The sequence below is a fragment of the Scardinius erythrophthalmus genome (genome assembly GCF_964197995.2).
Source record: "Scardinius erythrophthalmus genome assembly, chromosome: 9".
In the NCBI taxonomy this organism is placed as follows: Eukaryota; Metazoa; Chordata; class Actinopteri; order Cypriniformes; family Leuciscidae; genus Scardinius; species Scardinius erythrophthalmus.
Window position 1 is genome coordinate 44,404,826 of NC_138229.1, and position 18,730 is coordinate 44,423,555.

An 18,730-nucleotide genomic window follows, 5' to 3' on the forward strand; every position below is an offset into this window, starting at 1 on the left:
GCCTAACATGAAAACGGCTTTGTTAATGCTCTGATAATGTCCCCTCACAATGACAGTATAGTAACGTTAAACTAATTATTAGTCACATTACATAGGCCTATTTTCAGTTCAAAATGGCGAAATTCGACAAAAGTATATTAATTTGCCTGATTATTTTTGTCATTCGTTTCACATTTATGACCTAAAAAAGCTGTCAAATATGAAATGTTTAGTTTAGCTACTTACATCTTATCTCACACTTGACCGTAAACTGAAGCGTCGAGTCGCTCTGATCAAATTCGCGGTCAGCAGCTTATTGTGAACATAAAGCCCGCCTACTTTGATTTGATTGGTCATCTAAAATTTTCTGACATTGACGAGCACCACAGACCAATGAGTGACAGACCAATGAGACTCAGATGAACACCATAGAGATGAACACACACACACACACACACACACCCTGTCCTCTGTTTCTGGCGTTCGCTCTGCTCGGCGCCGCTGCGGATTGAAGATGAAGAACGCGCTGAATCTGATTATAAAACTGAAACGAACACTATTTCAGATAGCCCGTCGGGCAGGCCGGTTATGCATTTTGGTAGCCCGACTGGAAAAAACAATAGCCCCGGGACGTCGGGCAGGCGATTTTGCGAGCCCTGCCATTACTGTGACTGTCTGTTTTATTATTATCATCTTCCCTGTTCTAACTCTGATCGCGGCTGCTTAGGCTCCGCCCCCTGTGACGTGAACCAGCAGCTCATTAGCATTTAAAGGAGAAGCACTAAAACAGTGCGTTTTTCACAGACCCAAAAATGATTTAAACGTGCTGTAAATAAAATTCTGTTGGGTATTTTGAGCTAAAACTTCACATACACACTCTGGGGACATCAGAGAATTATTTTACATCTTGTGAAAAGGGGCATAATAGGTCCCCTTTAATGGTTAATCATATCAATACTTAAGGAGACATTGCAAAGACTTTGTATTACAATAAAGTAATATATTTTATTTACATTCCATACCTTGTAGATAATAGCTGATTACTTATGACTGTTGTGTTGAGAAAAGCAATGAAAATAATTTTGTTTTGGTCTATACTCAGGAATGAAATTAAGATTTAAAGAAAATTATTTGGGTGTACTTAGACTTTCCATAATAATAACAACTATATTCTTAAATGTTTAGAATATAGTTTCAATTTGAAACCATACTTTCTGTACTCTTTTCCTAATTAATACATATTAGTGTAATACATCACATACAGTGAGTACCTAAATTTGAGGAAAACGATCCATGGCAAAACAGAGTGGGCGGACATCAAATGGAAAGGAGGAGTTCTGAAAGATCCATTCCAGCGGGATGCCAGTAGCTGTGGGGTCATTGTCATCTTGGTATGTGAAGTGTTGTAATACTTATCTCTCTGTTTTCTTCTGTAAATTAAGTTAATGTTTGTGTTTCAACATTTTATACACATTGTAGAACAAAATGACAGAATACAAAATAATTGGGGTATTGTAAATGCTCACATATGCTGGAGTCTGACACAGTCCAGATGATGCTTTTAAATATTATTGTTTGTTTAGATGGCTAAGGAAATAATGAGGGCATTTCCGGCTGATCCAGTTTTAAATTTTGGGACATCGAAAAAGGAAATGGCACAAGAGCGAAAAATGATGGCTCTCCAGATACTGAAGGAATCAGGTTTGTAAAGCAAGTGTGTGTCTGTTGTGTAGAGTAATACAAAATAAAATGCAGCTTTACAAAATATACTGTAGACAGCATTCAAATACACAATGCAGAAGTCAAGTGTAAGGTCAAACAGTATGAATAAAAAAAAATCTTCAATGCAGCTTTATAGGAAATTATACAGTTATAAAAGGAATTTCACAGTGCAGTGAAGAGAGAGTTCAGACCATTTAAGAGTTACCACTCATAGCCAGGTTGTATACTATTACATTAAAGCCACCACAAAATGTAGGGTTGTCAGAGTAGTATCACAGCTTAATACAGCTCAAAAGATACAAATCTATATTAAAATCAAATATCTACTACAATCGTACAGTAGCCACACAGATTTATGTAATATGTCTCTCTGCATTAGAGGGTGTCTGTTACATTTAATAACACCTCCATCAGAGGTGAAACAGACCTATGTAAACTTGCAATTTATTTTTAATGATTTAATTACATTTAAGTCAAATGACCACATTACGGCCTATGAAGCCGTGGTGACCAGTGATTTCGGGTCAACATATGGGAGTTGGTAGCCACAACACAGAACAGATTATAGCTGTTTTAAAAAACTACAAGAAGCTGTGAAGATTTCATAACATGTACAGAAACAAAAATCCTATATTTCGTTGGCGTTGCGTCTGCTGTAACCTTCTACTATGATCAGTGAACTGACTACTACCGTACGCTCAAACAAAAATAAAATAAACTAGTTTTCTAAAACTATTGTTTTGCGCGTCACTATATCTCATTCTACCCCTGTAGGTCAGAAGAGCGAGAGTCCATTAAACTCCGACTCTGTGCCAAGTTTGTTTGCTTATCTCACACCTGAGCAACGCAAAAGAAAAATAAATAGTTACAGCAAATTTGAGCAAATGCAAGCTGTGAAAAGAAAGAGGAGGACGCGTGATGTTGGACCGGTGGCACCCTGTGAACACAGCAGCCATATGCAGATTGATGACTGTGGATACTCCTCAGCTCAGGAGGGTAGAGGTCAGACAGCTGATCACAGCTACTGTAATCCTGCAAGTCTATGCTGAGAGCAGTGCACCATGCTCCAATGAAGCCTGCCATGAGACTGTGAGGAGACTGACAGAGGAGTGTACTGCCCTGAGGTCAGAGGTGTATCAGCTCAGGGAAAAGGTTAGCAAGTTATCCTTCAGCCAGGAAACCTTCAAGGACAATGATGACATGGTGCAGGACTTAACTGGCCTTCCATCCTTTGCCAAGCTGATGGTTGCCTTCACTTTTGTGTCAGCGTTCCTCAAGGTGGGACCTGGACTGAATCCCTTTCAAAGCTTTTTAATGACTATTGAGAATGAGACTGAATTTACCACTGCACTTCTTTTCATATATATTTAATGTGTCAAAGCCGCCTGCGGGCCGAATTTTTAACAGTACGTTAAATGTCTTGCATGATAGGTTGTCTAGATTCATACTGTGGCCCAGTAAGGAACAGATTCAAATTAGTTTACCCATGTGTTTCAAAAATTGTAGTTACAGAAATTGTACATCCATAATAGACTGCTTTGAAATTTTCATTGAGAGACCTAAAAACTTGAGAGCCCGAGCACAAACATACTCACAATATAAGCACCACAATACTGCCAAGTACTTGACATCAGTAACTCCACAGGGAGTCATATCGTTTGTGTCTCGTGGCTGGGGAGGGTGAGCAAGTGACAGGCACATTACAGAGAACTGTGGCTACCTGGAAAATCTGTTACCTGGTGATTTGGTCCTAGCAGATCGAGGGTTCACAGTAGGAGATGCTGTCAAAAACACCTGCCTTTACTAGAGGGAAAAAGCAACTGCATCCAAGTTAACTTGAGTATTCAAGGGGGCTAGCAGCTGTTCGAATTCATGTTGAACGAGTGATTGGTCTTGTGGGGAATAAGTACACAATTTTACAAAGCACAATACCCATTTCTCTCTGCCTGACTGCAACTCCAGGAGAGCTTACATCTCTGGAGAAGATGGTCAGAGTGTGCTGTGCTCTGTGCAACATTTGCCAATCTGTTGTGCAACATCTTCCTTAGTGTCACAATGTTTAACAATTGTGTACAAATGTAATATATATTTGGATCTTTGTTTTTTATACAAGGCTGTTACTTATGAGTTTCATGTAAAATTGTTTTGTGTTTGTCTTGTTTACTTTGTAGACTATCACAAATGTGTGTGTATATTGATATTGGCTGAAATTACTTTTGCAATAAATTGGTATTCATTCAATTACAACACTTTAGTGATGTTTATTGTACATGGTCACATTGCAGTAACAATACATGTGCAATTTATACACTTTCCATCACATTCCATTAGGCAGTGTTGTAATGTAACAAAATACAAATACTTCACTACTGTACTTACTGTAAGTAGATTTTTCACACACAATGTATATATACATACATACACTTCTAATATTTAAGTACATTTAATATCAGAAAATTACTTTTGATACTTAAGTACAGTAAATAACAGACACTTTAACGCCGCCTTCACACTGGCAGTTGAAATCAGCTCCGATACGGCTACGAAACGACCGGAAGTCATTCATTTCCTATGGAGATTCGCAGACCGCATGCGAATGGGTCTGAAGCGGGTCCAAACGAGTGCGGTGCGAAAAAAATCGTGTTCGTTGGTCATCCGGATGCGTTCAAAAAATTGAATTCTTGCGAAAAGCTACGGACAGTTCCTATCCGACAATTCCAGCGGAAGTTAGCGTTGCTATGGTACTGATAAACAAACCTGAATTCTTAACTTTTATTAAAATAAATAATGATTTTATTACGATAAGTTGTCATGTCATTTTTTTATTTTCATGATTTTCTAACGTTATTAGGGCAGTTAATACAATTAAAAGCCCTATATACCACTATATCACATTAGCCGACCTGACATGTCAACATCCTGGGGAACTTTCCTCCACGCAGCAGCCTGTCTCTAACCCCCTCAACAGAGAGATCAAACAGTACAGTACATTCTGACACTGACAAAATCAACCGTTCAATCTCTCCGCCATTTTTGTTCTACTCGCTTCCGAAGCTTTTCAACGGTGTAGTACGACGTCCGCTGGGGGCGTATTGCGTATTACGGAGCTGATTTCAACTGCCAGTGTGAAGGCGGCGTAAGACTTACTTTAAGTAATATTCTAGACTAAAAGGAAACTTTAACTTCTACCAAGTAATTTTCTGGTAAGATATTTTTTTAATTTTTAATTTAAGGTATATTTAACCACGTAGGCTGTTGAGAACAGGTTCTCATTTGCAACGGTGACCTGGCTAAGAAAGCGTGAGCGTGCGAGACAACATACAGTTTCACATTCAATACAATACAGGAGTACAAAATACAATAGGCTACATAAAAGCTACATAAAGTGCAGAATAATCGCTTTCAAGTACTTTATACAAGACTGTCATTAGGTCAGTCAGCTCCCCTGTCACAGACTGGTAATACTAAACTTGTTTTCTGCACTCCACACATTTCCATGTCTTAGGCACCCTGGTCAACTTAAGGCAGGTCTTGTGAAAGTGCTTTCGCCTACAATTTCCAGATGTGCAAATGATACATCTGTGCCTGCAGGTTGACCACAGCAGCATCCCACTTCAGGCTGTTTTGTGGCTGTGGTGTATATGGGAGTAAGGCGTGGTGCTGTATACCATTTCCCCAGCAGCTCAGGGAGCACTCCAGTCTTGATGAAATTCACCACTTTGCCGTAAGCATCGTGGAAGAAGACAGGATCATATGGAATTCGCTGGGTGAAAACTTCCTGTGGGGTCCACAGCATGAAGTCACAGTAATTCACCTCTGCAATGTGCATTTGTGCCTGCACTTGATTCATGTACTTGTGGAAATGTCTCAGTGCCATGACCCCATCCTATGCCAAGGCAGAATGAGGAGTCCTTGCAGCTTTCAGTGAGGGAGCAGTTCCTGGTTTTGAAGGGGCATTTTATCTCTAAATTGCCATCTCCATGGCAAGTGCAGGCTACCACACCATCAGGTGATGCTCCAATTCAGGGGAGTTCTGGGTTGATGATGAACCCTGATGCCCTCACCTGGAAGTCTTCATGGTGGTCTTGCATCATAGCAACATAGCTTTCCCTTGCTCTGTCCTCTCTCATTCTCACATCTACTCCAATATCTGCCTTAGAGGCTGTGCAAGATGTAAATATCAATTCAAGTCCTCCACCCCCCCAGTTCAGTGAAGGTGGACTGAAACAACCCAGCTTGAGAGGGGATGAGTCGATGGAATTAATAGTGGGGATGGTAGAGCGAATGGGACGCTCTATTGGGGAGAGCATTGCTTCCTGTTTAGAGTCTAAAGTGTGCAGTTCAAGTAGTGCAGACTCATCCGCTTTGAGCAGAGTTCTAAAATCTGAAATCAAGGAATATGTTTGTTTTAGGGGTGATCGGGCTGAGCCGTACACTATACATGAGTGGGAAGCCATAGTGCTCTCATATTTGCGCAAAATAGGGACGCCAATCAAAGAACAAGCTGATGAAGTCCTAAGTAGGCTTTTGGGGCGGGCTTGTGAAGTTGTGAGGGTGGGCTTGCGTAGTAACCCTTCCATTGATTTGTGCAAAGGCCCGAGTCCTATTTTTGATTTGTTGAAACAACATTTCAGTGACACAGCTTTTTCTAGCATGCCATTAGCTGATTTTTATGGCACACTTCCACACGTTGGTGAGGATCCCTTTGACTATTGGCTGAGGCTGAATAGGGCCATGGATATGGCTGAGGACTGTCTAAAGAGACAGGACAAGAAGATTGACAATCTATCCCATGAGCTCATTGTAATGTTTATCAGACATTGTCCTGACCCTGAGCTTTCCCTTATATTCAAATGCAGACCTTTGGAGCAATGGACGGCGGCTGATGTTCATGCACGTTTGGAGGAGTATGGAAGAGAGAGACGATGTGGCTCTGTTTCTAGAGCACCCCCAGCCATTTCTCTTTTGAAACAGGAAGTTGCTGTCCAGCCTCCTGAAACAAAGGTTAGCAAAGCTGTTAAACCTGAGTCTGTTTTATGTCAAACTCAGCCTACAGAACCTGTTGAACCAATGGAGCGAATTTTAGCAATGTTGGAACGTGTCTTGGAGCATGGGCAATCAAGTCGTCAGGCTGGCACAGAGCGGCATGCGTTTAAGTCACAGAGAAACAGAGTGAGGCCTACTCTACCATGTGAGGTGTGCGGAGATGTTGGCCACACCACCCATTTTCACTGCAGAGCAAATCATCTGTGTTTTCTTTGTTACAAATCAGGTCATGCACGTGCAGAGTGTCCTAAAGCCAAAGCCTTCACTGCTAGTGTGATGCCTGAGACAGATGCTGTTCCACATACGGGAAACGACTAGGCCTGCATGTGGAGGGGGTGAGTGCAAGGCCTAATGATGACCCCCGATCATTGTTGGATTACGATCAGGAATCTGTATACAAAAGTGTTTGCGAAGAGTATAGTTCTAAATGTACAGTTGTCTTTCAAAATACTCAGAAACTTCAGCCATATGATGATCTCTTCTACACTTCAGTGATTATTGGTGGAAAGGTAGAGGCAAAAGCAATGCTTGACACTGGATCAATGGCTTGCACCATGAGCTCCAAGATCTTACCTCAATTGCTGAGTACTGGTGTGTTGTCGAACCTTTCACTTGCCCCGACAGATGTTGTTTTGGTTGGATGTGGAGGCACCAGAACGAACCCATTAGGAGTGTGCGAGCTGGATATGAATGTGTACGGCTGTCATGTCACTGTTCCAACTTTGGTAGTCAAAGACCAGGGTGATGATCTTATCCTTGGCAGTAACCTCTTGAAACATTTGATTCTTCAGCTGAGAGGTTCTTCAGAGTTGTTAATAAGTGCGTCTGAACGCGAGTGTGATATCAATGAGCAAAGCAAGTTACTTGATCTACTAGCCAATGTGGAGAAGTGGAGAAATGGTTCTGTCCCTGACCTAGTGGGAACAGTAAAGATCAAAAAGGCAGTGTCACTCGAACCCATGACTGAAAACTTAGTTTGGGCCAAACTGCAAAGCACTCATGACATCTCAGCTGGCAGCGCTGTCATTTTGGAGCCCAGTAGAGTTAAATCAAGGCCAAGGACGGTGCTGGTCGGGAAAACCGTAGCGTTGATGCGTGAAGATGGATGGGTTCCGCTTAAAGTGATAAACCCTTCAGAGAAAGCAGTGACTTTGAAAAGGAATTCTACACTTGCTGATGCTTTTCCTTGCATGGCTTTGCAGGACTTTGACTGCTCTGAGTTTTCTGATGGTTCCTCATTTGATTTAGAGCAAAAAGTTCAGAGAACAGCTGATGTTTTAACTGACAGACAGGATGAGATGAGTGTAACCGATGCTCTGAGTTTACCAGTCAAATTGGGACCTAACAACTCCTGTTCTGCTGATGACACGGCAGTCTTACACGACTTGGGTTTAGCTGACTTGGATGTGGAGTCGTGTGAAGTGTCTGCAGCCTGCAAAACAAAACTGGTGCAGCTTGTCTCTCAGTATCATTCTATCTTTTCCAGACACAAGTTGGACTGTGGAAAAGCAACAGGCTTTGTTCATCGTATCCGCCTGAGTGACGACAAGCCCTTTCGGTTGCCGTATCGACGCCTTGCTCCAAATCAATATGACAAACTTCGGCAAGCTTTGAATGAGATGGAAGAACGTGAGATCATACGAAAATCTAGTAGCGAATTTGCATCACCTCTTGTTCTAGTCTGGAAAAAGTCAGGAGATTTGAGAATATGCACAGACTTTCGTTGGATTAATGCTGGCACAATCAAAGACACGCATCCCCTTCCCCATCAAGCAGATGCTCTTGCCGCTTTGGGAGGAAATGCCTATTTTTCAACCATGGACCTCACATCTGGCTACTATAATGTAGAAGTTCATGAAGATGACTGGAAATACACAGCATTTACATCACCTTTTGGGTTATACAAATATAATCGTTTACCGCAGGGACTGTGTAATAGTCCGGCCACTTTCATGCGGATGATGTTGGCTATATTCGGGGATCAGAATTTCAACAGTCTATTATGTTATCTGGATGACGTCCTGGTATTTGCACCCACCGAAGAGCTGGCGTTGGAGCGCTTGGAAATGGTGTTTAAGCGTCTCAAGACTCACAATCTCAAGCTTGCTCCGAAGAAATGTCACCTCTTGCGGAGTTCGGTAAAATTTTTGGGTCACATCATCAGTGCGGATGGTATTGCTACCGATCCAGAAAAAGTCACAGCCATTGCTTCTGTCACTGAGGATGATCTCATGGTTGAGGGTACCAATGTCCCCTGCCAGCAGAAAATAAGGTCTTTTCTGGGAATGGTAGTGTTTTACCAGCAGTTTATTGAAGACTGTTCAGCCATTGCCAAACCATTGTTCAGTCTTACTCGTGGAAAATGGAAGCGTCGAATGTGTCAGAGAGAGTTGTCTGCTTCGGATTGGACTGAGGAATGCAGTCGAGCGTTTCACAAATTGAGGCAGGCTTTGCTTGATCAAGTCTTGTTGGCTCATCCAAATTTCAATGAAACCTTCCTACTCTCGGTAGATGCTTCTAGTAATGGGCTGGGAGCCATATTGTCACAGGTTCCTAGCAATGGGACGACAGCCAGGCCGATTGCTTTTGCGAGCAAGTCGCTTACCTATGCTCAGTCAAGATATCCTGCACATAGGTTGGAATTTTATGCCATGAAATGGGCAATTTGTGACAAATTCCATCACTGGCTCAGGGGTCAGAAATTTACTGTCTGGACAGACAACAACCCTTTAACGTACATTCTGTCCAAAGCAAAATTGGATACTTGTGAACACAGATGGGTTGCTAAACTAGCACCATACCAGTTTGATATTAAGTACATTCCTGGTCCAAAAAACGTAGTTGCTGACGCCCTGAGTCGAGAGCCCTTTGTGCACCCTAGTGTACTCCATCGTCTGACAAGAGTCCCTTATGATAAATTGCTGGCAGAAGCTGCAGCTGTGTGCACAGGCTGTGTCCAAGATGTCTTCCGTTGGTCTACTCACCCCCTTGACCGTTCTTCCGACACTGCAGGAGTGGCCATTGCCTGTCATACAGCTAAAGTTTCTTTACCTGGAACAATGTCAAAGCAGGAAGTGGAAGCTGTTCTGCACTCATACAGGCATAATGATAACTCCAAGTCACATACCTTGTTGCTGCCTCACCTTCCACAAGTGATAATGCCATCAGAATCACCGGACATTGATGTGCTGTCCCATGGATATCTAATGAAGAGGCAACAGGATGATAATGTTGTAAAAAGGGTGATTTGCTTTGTCGAGAGAGGACGGAGGCCAAATAGGAGGGAACGAATGAATGAGCCGAAGGCTGTCTTGAGGTTTATGAAACACTGGGAAAAACTGATGATGAAGAATGGTGTGTTGTACAGGGTGTCAAAGAATAGTGTCACCAAGAGAAAAATCTACCTGTATGTCGTGCCGGATGCAGTGAAAACCATGGTGTTGAAAGGCATTCACGATCAAGCAGGACATCAAGGTCAGCAGCGGACTCTGTATCTTGCTCGGCAAAGGTTCTTTTGGCTTGGCCTAGAGAAGGATGTGAGGGAGTATGTGAAGTGCTGTTGTCGATGTGTGATCAGCAAGACACCAGAACCGGAGGGTCGTGCACCGTTGGAGAATATCATTACAACAGAGCCCCATGAACTCGTCTGCATAGACTTTTGGTCAGCGGAGGACTCTTCCAACCGGTCCCTGGATGTTCTTGTTGTTACAGATCACTTCACAAAAATGGCTAATGCCTTCTTGTGTCCAAATCAGTCTGCAAAAGCAGTGGCGCATCAACTGTGGCATAACTACTTCTGTGTTTATGGCTTCCCAGGCCGTGTCCACTCTGATAGAGGAGCCAACTTTGAGAGTGCTCTGATCGCTGAGTTGTTGAATATCGTTGGAGTCCAAAAATCGAGGACAACTCCATATCACCCAATGGGGAATGGAGCTTGCGAGAGGATGAACAGGACGCTGGGCAATATGATACGTGCTCTGCCTGCGAAGACCAAGCACAAATGGCCGCAAGTACTAAAATCTCTGACTTTTGCGTATAATTGCACCATCCACGAAACCACGGGGTATGCTCCTTTCCTGTTGATGTTTGGGAGGATTCCACGCCTGCCCATTGACCTGGTGTTTGGAACTGTTCTAGACAATCCTGATGTTGTAAACTATGACAATTACGTCCAGGCTCTTCGGAGAGATATGAAGGAGGCAATGTGTGTCGCTCAGGCATCTGCCAAGAAACAGCTTAAGAGACATGCTGACTTGTACAATAGGAGAGTCAAGGGGGGACCAATCGATGTTGGTGATAGAGTTTTGCTTGCCAACAAGGGAGCACGTGGAAAACGGAAGCTTGCTGACCTTTGGGAGGATACTGTGTACGCTGTTGTTGGTCTTAATGCAGACAGTCACACCTACAGGATTCAGCACAGTGGTACTGGTGTTGTGAAGACTGTACATCGTAACCTTCTAATGCCAGTTAACTTTCTTCCACTTCCTGATGATGACTTGGAAGGTGAGCCATCCGAAAGCCACCTGAGTGGCTCAGAGAGTGTTGATACTGTGGTTGCTGATGTGTCTGAGGATGCTACCAATTACAGAACACGAGAGTGGGTATCACAGCTACCTTCTGATGATGCAGACTTGGACAATGTGGAGGAAGCTACAGATGTTTTTGAACCGACACAGGCTGTGGATGCCACTCAGGCTAATGAATTAGACCATAATGTGATTGACAGCTCTAACACTACCCAGCTGGGACCAGAGAGTAATGAGGATGTTGAGAGTATGGACAGGAATGTACCTGAATCCTCTGCAGAGCAAGTTGATAAATCTGCTTCTGTTTCTTTGATTGTTTCAACGCCTATTGGTGGTCGTTTTGAGGAAAACAGTTCAGTGTCAAATATCAGTGTTCATAACTTCCCTGCTGGAAGTTCACTAAGTCATGTGAGATCCAGGGCTGGTAGATTGTTTAAACCAGTGACGAGATTCATTGAGATAATGAACCAGCAAAAAGTTCTGGGGTAAACATGAGTATGTTGCTTGAGTTTTGTATGTTAACTCATCTTTTTCTTTTCTTCTCTTCTTTCTGGTATACATTTTGCGGTATTAGTTAATGCAAATGTTACTGTGATGTTTATATTGATGTATTTTGGTTATTTTAAGAGATTGTGATCTATTAATTTGAGACTGGAGTGACGTCTCGCTGCTGAGCAACTTGTGTGTTCAAATGTATGAATTGTCATTGTTTAGCTAACATGTAATGGGCATGTTTTTCTAAGAGTGTCTAGGGGATTGGCCACCCCCTCTTTTCACTTTAATTCCTGTGGGGGAATAGTGTTTACACTGAATTGAACTGACAATTTCATGAAATTTTGAACACTTTCTAGGTTTTTTTTTTTCTTTTCTTTTTTTTTTTTTCTTCTTCTCTCTCTTATTAATGTATATGGTTCTTGAGGTTCTGTACCTGATGTAATTTTGGTCATTATTTTGGTGCTATTCTGTGCAGTGGCAAGTGGAGCAAGTGGAATTCAGCAGGGGGGAGTGTAACAGGTCGAATATGTGTTTCCACTTGCTACAGTTATTTTCATGTATGGCCCCTTTAATTGCACTCTCCGCCCAGATCTGGTAGAATTATGAACTGGTTCCGGTAGAGTCATTTAGACTCGCGCCAGTCGAGAGTGAGAATGGCCGCGGTGAGTGAGTGCTCCGTGTGTTAAATATATTTGAGTAATTATATAACCATTTTAGGGGATAATACTGAGTTATACGTGTGTTTAGAAGTATGTTGTATGATTTGGGTTTGTAGCGACAATGACTGACATGCGGTAACATGCTGTTCAAATTAGTAAATCCTTGTCTCCAAACAGATCCTTCGTTGTCTCCTTAGACAACAGGTCTGTTCATGGCGCCTTTAAGTCTGCTCGGACTGTCAAAATTGCAACTTTGTTGCTCCCCAGAGGGACATTTGAGTCACAAAGAGGACCCTGGTTTTTGAGAATCCCCTCTAAAACCCCCCATGCCTTTGGATCACGTGACCAGCCTCAAAGACATTCCAACGCACACACACACAAACACGCTCGTGGACTTTGAAACATACACTTCCACACATGCGATCCAATAGCCATGTTTTGATATGTATTTTTATGTGTGTATAATTTCCATGGCAGATTGAGATTTTCTATGTTCTATCATAGAAATCAATTGACTCTTAAGATGCTCAGAATCCTACATTAGAAATGCATATCTGTATTCTCATATTCTGTACACCATGTCTGGTATCATTCTAATCGTAGTGATCTCACGAAATTGCATATATGTATGAGATTACAATGAAATGTATTCTTATGGGTATTATCTTTTCTGAAAGAGAAAATACGAATTCCATCTCTCACATGACAAAGTCAAAGTAGGCGTTTTTCTTCACACAAAGAGAATCTTTCCCGCTTCAGAAAAGACAATCTGATTCGCTGTGGCCTCGGAGAGAAGGCGTAAACAGAGGTCTGTTAAAAGGCAGAAACCCCCTCTGATCCCTCTCTGATCCCTGCTCTGATCTCTTCTCCAGCTCTTCCTCTCTCATCTCCTGCTGCCCCCCCCCCGGCGCAGCGCTTCTCCCAGGAACATCTGAAGAAGGCCCTGGCCTTCTCTATCGAACGAACGCATGTTCGAGTCATAGATTTCCCTCTTAGAAGCCAAGATTTCCGGCCTCTCCCATCCCGGGAGACGAATCTGAACTTTCCGGTAAACGTTACATTCAGTGAGCCTCTCAAGCTTCCCGCGGCACCGGAAGACGCAGCAGAAACAGGATCGACACTGTCCACGCTGTCCTGCCTCAGTCTCAGCATCACCCGAACAGAAGACAAACTCACAAGTATATCTGATAAAAGTTGTTCCAGGTGTCTCGTGAACTTAGGTTTCTGTATGTAATAATTACTAGCTTTTCCCTTCTCTCTATTTCTTTCTTTCTTTCATTTCATTTTATTCTGATCACGTATTTTCTTGTTTGGTTAAATGTGTGTTTGTTTTATTGTCTGTATTTTTACGTACGTTTGTATTTGTAGCTCATATAATCTCTAGTTTTACATTTATTAAAATCCATGTATATTTTAACTGTCTCTGTGTTTGAAAGCCCACTTTTATAAAGTCAATGAAACAAAAGATCTAGCTACAAGCTCGATATATATAGACTACATTGAGTAGTTTTAATTAATAAACTCAGAAAGTTTGATGTTCGTGGCCAGAAGATAAAACTTTCTTGGAGTTTGTAAAGGGATACCCCTTCTTAACTGTGACAATCTCACATTTATTCGCGGGACGAATAACGATCAGACCAGTTACAGAACAAGGTAATCTCTATAATTGATAAAATAAATGTACATGCGACTTATGAATTATGACCATGAGTCATAATTATTCATATTTCCCAAATTCCCTATATTCTTGAGCTAATTCAAATGAACCCAAAGTCGTATACGTTACAGGTTTGTGTCACTGTTATATGTATTGTAATATCAAGTTTAATGTTCATTTCCAATAGAATGCACGAGGGTGATTCCTGAAACTGATCACCGCTGTTCTATTTTCACTGTCAACAGGTACAGACCAGTTTCAAATGTGTTATTAATTACTGTGTATTATGTAGTTTATGTAAAAGAGTCATTTAGACTCGCGCCAGTCGAGAGTGAGAATGGCCGCAAATGCACGAGGGTGATTCCTGAAACTGATCACCGCTGTTCTATATTCACTGTCAACAGAATAAACATCTTAAAGTGCGATTTGGTGTCCATCTGATTTCAACACACAACGCAGAGACAACACTGTTACACCTGCTCTGGCTGCCTCACTGAAAACTGACGCTGTGACTCTTCCTGCCCTCTGATCAAACCATACTCTAGATTTACTTTGCTCCCTGGTCTCCTCCTCAACTATCAAACACTGGGGAAACATGACTATTAGAGATTAACTACCACTGAAGTGTATAGATTGACTAAAACTGATTACATTCAAGAAAATCATCCATAGGAATACTTTCAAAATGGAAAGGCTTATCATTTATTTCACCTGAACTGATACACTAGCCCAAGCACAAGGCTTCTCGGTGCAAGCCTGCCCGTTTTTAATATCAGCAGCAGCCAACACAGAGTACAGAAGAGCTGCTGTTTCTCCTAGGCCTGGCTTACAGGTGCAATGAGCCATAAGCACTGTCCCGTCCTCTCGGACTGTGATCCAGGGATGTGTTGGGGTCACAGAAAGATTTTGTGAATGCTTAACCTTAAGTCTGAAACACAAATTGAGAATTATAAATTTAGCAATATAGCCAGATTTACCAATGATGTTTAAGTTCAACATATATAACATTATCTAAGACTCCTAGCTATTTTCTACATCATGTTTTTGCTAACAAACGTAAGGTCAGCTTTAAAAAACGAAATTCCATTGGCAATTGTTAAATATTATCCTAGCATTGACCTAGCTAGCTTTGCCACCTAGCTAGCACCACGTGGCAAGTTAGTAGCGTAGCTAGTAAAGTTAAGTAAACAAATATCTTAACTTTCCTGTAAATAAGAAAAGTTTCTTCATCTCCAGATGATAAACTCAAGGATCATTCACCCATCCTGATTTAAAATACTGTACATGTACGCTTCAGTGCTCTTGTATGCCTTGAGGGACTCCCCGCTGTATGGAGAAGGATTGTGGACGAGGTAGATGTAAATGTCGCCAAAAGACATGTTTGGCAAGTTAACGACAGATTTCAGCGTGGGTCAGTAGTTAATTCGGAAGTAAATACGGATCAAAACCCAAAATATCAATTTTCTTGTAATAGCGTTGCTTTTCTTTATCAGAGAGATGAGTGATTTTCGTCTGAGTAACATTAGCAGAGCCCGTTTCTTTGACGTTAATGTTTGCCATTCCCCTGGAATCATAGACAGTAAAATTAGCTAAAGTTAAACCTGGAATCGACGATTGGTGGCGCAGGCGCTACGGTCCTAAAGATGGCGGCCACAATAAAAAGGTGACGTCATTGATACCCATGTATAGGCTACGATGAATACACAATGACTTTCAAATATTTTACTCACACTACTCCATTTCTTCCAGTCTATCAGCTGCCTCTCTAAGCAGCTCAGACACACGTCGCCCCCAAGGGGCAACATTCTAATCTGAAAAATGAAGCCTACCCGGAAGTGCGGAAAACTGCAATACATTGAAAATCCGCTAGGGCGAGGTCCCAAAAGGGAGCAAATGTCCATAGACCCCCATGTTAAAATGTCCGTTTTCACAGCATAAATTCATGCTTTTACAGGTTGATCCCATGGACTTTTATTGTTTTTTTCGATAGGTTCCGAGTGCCTGACAACTGTGAGGGGGGTGAATTTTTTTCTAACTCGTTAGTTTAGATCGTATTTAGATATAAAATATATGACAAATAAGGGCATGGTTAACTTTGATTGACAGCTTGATTGACAGCTGATAACGAGCGCCGAGTGGAATTCCTGAAATTTGACGTCTCGGCCATAATCTGACACAACACATCATACCACCTCTGTATCCTTTCTGAACATTTGTATTGAAATATCGTACATAAAATGGGTTGCTCTGCTATAAACTGCACTAACCGACACGGAGGACTTCGCTCCAGTTTCTCCGGTAAGTGACATTCCACAACTATTTCACATAGTTAGCACTATTTAGCATCAATGTTTGTGGGCAGTGGCACTGCAACAGCATGTATTTTAACATACGTGGCATATCCTAGTATTTAACCGAAGCTACAGATTGTGAAATTAAACATTTCTCGTTGTTAGTGTGTTTTTTTAGTTAGCTTAGATAGCCATTATGAAAGTATAAGTAGCCTAAAAGGTATAAGAAGCCATAAAATGATTTGCCAGGGGAACAAATTATAGATTAATGAGATCAAAGATTGTCCGTTAGATATAGCCTACACAAGACGAATTATATCCCATGTTTAACCACTCCACTAGACTAGAGACATCAACCAGCGGCAAACGTCAGCAGCACTAGCTGAGGTAAGGCTGTTCCCGGCGGGATACATAGCGCTGAGTGCCCGGTGATGGCTTGGATCTCACAACTCCGAAAACGTCAGGCGCTTTAAATAGGCGCTAACTGTATAAACAAACAACATATTTGAGATTAAAACAACTACATTCTCGACTGAAAAACTCTTAAAACTACATTTCGTGACACAATAACAGTAGTATTTTTAAATTTCGCGGTCCTTCTCCTCTGCTATTGACACAACTTGAGATTATAGCAGCGGGATTTAGCATTCTACATAAAGCTACCACATAATAACACAAAACCAACATTAATCTCATAGCGACTTTTATGCAGTTGTAATTGCAGTGTAAAAGCATTCTCCTCTGTTTTAAGATTTTGACTTTTAATGACTTAATGACTTTTGTTAATTTTATTTTACTGATAACAGCCATAGTGCCTTATTATTATAATAACTGAGTAGTTTATCGATTAATATTAAGAACTTGACATATATGATGATGTATACCTATTTAATAAGGTTTGGGGGGAAAAACGCCCCTGGAAATCAATTTATGTAAAGACAGGTGCTGTCTGAATGGGCATGATGATGCTTCTGTGCTCCTGCATGGCGTGAGATGCGTGGCTCTCCAGCTGCGTTTACATGAGCGTCTTTTGTTTGATTTAAGAATAATTCCAAACTGATGACTTGTGATTAATCAGTATCTAAGAGCAGCATCTATTAAATATGGGTTGTGTTTTAAGCATTTGAATTGTCACCTGTTATGCATACGAAATTAGGAAACGCGAATGTAAACTGTGTATTGAGTCGCGTTTCAAACTCATTGATCAATATGCTTGCGTAGGAGTCAGTGAAATGTGCGCTGGTTTCTCTCCGCGTTCTGCGCTGGTGTGCGAGTCTCATCGACAATAAACGCAAGCTCTTATCAGCCCTATCCACCGCATTTACATTGTTATTAATAGTGGATACTTTCATGCGCTTCCATGTCCAAGTGTCTGCTATCAGACCCGTTGAAGTGCAGTTTCTGTTCATGTGTGCTATGTGTGTTAACCCTATATAGCCTACCCTACATACAGTTAGGGTGATATTACATGGCTTAAAATGTGATATTGTCCGCACACCTCTTGCGTTTCGTTTGGTCACACCACAAGGTGTCACTGTGGCCTCAAAGCTTCAGCACTGCCACTCTGAGCTCGATTGCTGATGTCTGAGGTAAAACACGCCCCCCTCATTAGCATACGGACAAAGAAATGTAGAAATAAATAATAGTAGAAATTAATAAATGTGAAAATAAATTAATGTAGACATAAAACATATAAATAAATGTAGAAATGTAGAAATAAAAATAAAAAATAAATGTGAAAAAATACAATTATATATAAATAAGGAAATAAAAGTATAAATACTCATTTATTTTTCCTTTTTTACATTTCTTTGTATATTTATTTATTTATTTATGTATTTTTGCTTTTCTACATTTCTTCGTATATTTATTTATGTATTTATTTATTTATAATAAAGTCAGCTTTGGCATTCCATACTTAAAGGAGCATTTTACCCATGGGAACATTGATCTTTATTGAAAGTGGGTCATATATGTAGTCGAAATGTAAAATAAATTTTGAATTTGGTGCCTTCTTGACCGAGGAAAGAAAGAAAGTAACTTCAGGACGCATTTGTATGAAAGACAACACCTCCCACAATGCACCACATTGCACAGCTGCGCAAGCCACTCCCACTAATCCAGAACAGCATATGAATCACTCTTCCGTCTATAATGCTAGCTACCACCGGAGCTTGAAATTCATTTCACACAAAATGTCTAACGTTAGTTATTTGGCAAACTCATTAGTGAATTACTCCTCATTTGTATTTCTTTCGAAGTGGTGAATTATTGCATGGCAACGTTACCGGGATGTTCAGTCAGAAGCGGTGCAAAACTAGGATGGTTCACAACACAAACGTCCGTGTCCTCGTC

The 18,730-nt window shown here is 41.3% G+C and overlaps 1 long non-coding RNA gene across 1 annotated transcript in view; it reads left to right on the top strand.

Annotated features, from left to right (window-relative positions):
• LOC308695899 overlaps positions 1–18,730 on the top strand; it is a 670,325-nt gene that overhangs the window by 20,593 nt on the left and 631,002 nt on the right. The window lies entirely within an intron of this gene.